Source organism: Octodon degus, unplaced genomic scaffold (genome assembly GCF_000260255.1).
Source record: "Octodon degus isolate 3935 unplaced genomic scaffold, OctDeg1.0 scaffold00102, whole genome shotgun sequence".
NCBI lineage: Eukaryota > Metazoa > Chordata > Mammalia > Rodentia > Octodontidae > Octodon > Octodon degus.
The window spans coordinates 5,022,752-5,026,925 of record NW_004524678.1 but is presented as its reverse complement, the minus strand read 5'-3'; positions in this window follow the sequence as shown (position 1 = coordinate 5,026,925).

Here is a 4,174-nt window from a genome sequence, read left to right as displayed (position 1 = left end):
AAAAAAAAAAAAAAAAAAACTTATGTAGAGAGATTGAGCAAGCGTTAGTTGAAAGCCTGTCTGATTCCAGGACGGCACGGGCTGTGTGAGCAGGAGTGCGTACATACCCTTAATCTTCAGGAGGCTCACGGTCCAGGGGAGTTCACACAATCAGCACAGGACAGTGCTGCAGGTGGAAGCTCATTGGCTGTACACTAGTGTGGGCTTTCCTCTTCGTGGGGGGAGGGGAGTGGGCGGGGAGGAGGGCCGCTTACCAAGGGTTGTGTTTTTTTTTAATAGTTCAAAAGTTTATTTGAAAAGTGCACGGTGAACAGGCGTGGGAGAAACCAGCTCGGCAGAGCAAACTTGGGCTGAACAAAGAGAAAAAGGGTGAAAGCAGAAATAAAGGTACATTTGCTAGGTCTGAGGACCATGGTGTGGGCTATGGTGGGAAGTCACATAGCCCATTTGTGATATTTTAAAGGAGTAGGAAGGGCTGGGGAGATAGCTCAGTGGTCTAAGCACTGCCTGCTGGGCGCAAGGACCGTGGTTCAATCCCTGGTATCACATGCTGTGCTGGCCCTGAAACCAGATGTGGTGACACACTCCTGTAATCCCAGCGCTGGGGAAGCCGAGAGTGGAGGAGCACTACCAGTCTGAGTTGTGTAGTGAGACCCTGTACCAGATACATAGATAGATAGCCAGATAGACAGACACACACAGAGACAGATAATGAAAGGAGTAGGAGTTACTCATGAACAGGAGGATGATACATTTTAGACAGAGCAACAGTTAATGTGCAGAAGGCAGAAGGTGTTGGAATAAAACTATCAGGACAAGGCTGTGGGCGCACTACTGTGGTCCTAGCAGCTGGTAGGCTGAGGCAGAAGGACTGAGTTTGGGGCCAGTTGACTACATACCGAGTCCCTGTCTCAAAATCAACAGAATACCCCATCAGCAATTAAAGCTAATATGCTTGGAGCACAGGGTGGGATGTGGGGAGGTGAAGATGGAAAATGGTCAGGCTGGGTCATGAAGTGACTTTGTTCCAAAGAATTCTGGATTTTTAAAAGCAAGCACTAGAAAAGCCTTGTGGGGGTCTCTGTAGCTCAGGTTGGCATCAAACTTCAGATTTCTCCTGCTCCAGCCTCTCTAGTGCTGCTGAGATTACAGTGCGCCCCAACACACCCGACCATTCGGATTTAAGCAGGAAATTCCCGTGAAGCGTAGGGAGCTTACTGTGATCTCAGGCAGGAAACCTATGTAGATACACAAGAGAGAAGTTCCTTAACTGAAGCAATAGCCATAGAGATGGAAAGAAAGAAAACTTTGTTAGTTTGAGACAGGGTCTCACTATGTAGTTCAGGCTGGACTTGACCTCACCATTTAGCCCAGGCTAGCCTCATGCATACAGCGATTCGTCTGCCTCAGCTTCCTGAGTACTGGGGTTAAGGTGTGTGCCACCAAACCTGGCATCAGGAAGTGGGTTTTTTGTTGTTGTTTTTTTTTCCCCAGACAGTATCTTGCTATGTAGTTCAGGTTGGTCTTGAATTCTTAGCAATCCTCCAGACTCAGCCTTCCTAGTGCTGGGATTACAGGCATGCACTACCATTACAGGCATGCACTACCATTCGTGCCCAGTTTATCAAGAAGTATTTGAATGGCATTTCTCAAAATGTATTTTGTAAAACAGTGATTGTGAAAGATAGTCCTTGGGGAAAAAAAATCTTCCAGGATATTTGGGAAATGCTTCAAATTGTATGTGCCTTTGGAATTCACAAGACACATTCAAGACTCTTAGAAGTCTCGCTTCTAAGAGACAAGTAATTGTCTTTTAATTTCGTGTTTCCAAAACTCACTCCATCACAGAACCCTAATAGTAGAAAAGTCAGTACCTGTTGCTGTCCTGTGGAATTGTCATTCCAAGTGCTGTAGTTTGAGGGCTGCTGTTTTATGGGCAGAACCAACTTTTGGCCAACAAAAGAACATAGAGAAAGAGCCATGGGGGCAGTGATGAGATTGGTACAGTAGTCTCAGCAGGCTGAAGCTGGTCTGTATTTATCAGTCAAACAGAATTGCTAATATATGGGTCATGCAGGTCGAGTTCATCTCTAGAATATGCCTAACTAAACTTCTAAAATATTACCAAACTGAATTGTAATGCTTTGTTGTCATATGATAGTTGTGAATTGTAGGACATTTCTCATACACAGTGTTTTAGGAGCTCCAGGGAAAGACATAGATGGGGTGGGAAGATGGCGCACAGGCTCAGACAAAGGTGCATGTCCCCAAGGGATACTTGTGCATGCGTGAGTGTGTTGTGGGCTTTTGCTGCGATGATCACAGCAGACAAGTAAAATAAAGGGTATTCTTTTCCATTTTCCAGGTAAGAGAGTAAGAGATTTACAAACCCAGAACCTTTACACTGTTTTTTTTTTTTTTTTTTGAGACTTGCATTTCACTATGAAGTTCAGGCTAGCCTAGAACTTACTTTGTAGTCCAGGCTGATCTTGAACTCAAAGTCATCCTCCTGCCTCAGCCTCCCAACTGCTGGGAATTGCAGGTGTGTGCCCCACCTGAAGAAGGTAACCCTCCCACCTCAGGCTCAAGTGCTGGGATTACAGGCAGAGGTCACCATACCCGGTTAAAATGCTTCTGAGACATGGTCTTGGATGAATTGTTAAACTGCTCAGCTTTAGACCACTGAGCCATCTCACCAGCCCCCACCTGTGTGTTTTTTTGTTTTTTGGGGGCGGGTCTGGCTGGCATGTGGTGCTGGGGATCAAACCGCGGTCCCTGTGCTTTGCCAAGCTTGTTTCAAGTCGGTGCTTTAGACCACTGAGCCATCTCACCAGCCCCCACCTGTGTGTTTTTTTGTTTTTTGGGGGCGGGTCTGGCTGGCATGTGGTGCTGGGGATCAAACCGCGGTCCCTGTGCTTTGCCAAGCTTGTTTCAAGTCGGTGCTTTAGACCACTGAGCCATCTCTCCAGCCCCCCACCTGTGTGTTTTTAAACATCCCATTGAGTAAGACCCTGTGGCTGAGATCTAGCAGACCTGTCTGTTACCTGTGCAGTTCATCAGACATCTGCGTGTGCTCCTGAAAACACAGCCACTTGCGGAGGGACAGGGGCTTGTGTGAAAGAGGAAGGAGGCCAGGAGAACTGGAGCACAGACAGCTCCAGGCAAGGGCAGGGAGTGTGAGGAGCTGCGCCGGCCCCCTGGGGCTCTCTCCCAGCTCTGTTGTCAGACGGGTGATATCAGGCTGGGGGGCCCTGCCCCTGCCTGTCCTGGGCCAGAGGCCTTGTTGCCTTTTTCGACAGCAGCGCCAGATGGGCAGCTCGGTTTCTGAGCCCTGTAGCCCGCCTCGCCCTCCCCTGGCGTGGGCGGACGTGGGCTTTGCCTTGTACACCTGCCCGGAAGTCCCAGCCCCGTGACTTTGCTTAGTGGGCTGAGTTGGAATTAGGGAAACTCAAGAACTTATTCATAAAGAACTCAACCTTTACGATGTATACATACGTACATGAGCTGGAAAAAAACAAAAAACAAACCCCAGACCTACTTTCAGAGGTTTGTGCCGGGTAGCAGAGAAATATATAACAAAATCAGCTTTGCACTGACAATTGGACTATTTGTTTTTAAGAAGTGGGGGGAAATCTCTGAATTTTTAAAATAACTTTTAGAGAAATCCACGTAGCATGTTCTGAATTTGAGCCACGGTTCAATGAATTATATAATAGAACTTCAGTTTCAAAAGTATATAAGAGCCAGTGGAAGGACTTGGTTTATTTAAAAGATTTTCATATAGTACATAGGAAAGCCAGCTCTAAGTTATCAAGGGTTTTGTCTCCGCACGCTGTGAATTAAAATTGGCCGGGGGTGGGGAAGGCAGGGCCGCGGTGAGGCCGCGGGTTGAATCATCCGAGGAAATGAGTCATTTGCTGGCTAAGAAACGTAACTTTCCTTTTTCTGACTTTGGGAGTTGAACTTCACTTTGAAAAGTCTTCTTGCTTGCTATCAGTAAATTAAAAATAGACCTGTTCGGGGTTTTTTTTGGAAATAATAGTAACTTGGATTCATTCTTTCAACAAATGTATAGAAGAAACACAAGGATATTGAGAGTAGATATATTGGTCAAACTAAAAAGACTAGGGATTTAAAATTTGAGTGACAGTGGGGTTGGGGGGAGTGTGGGTAC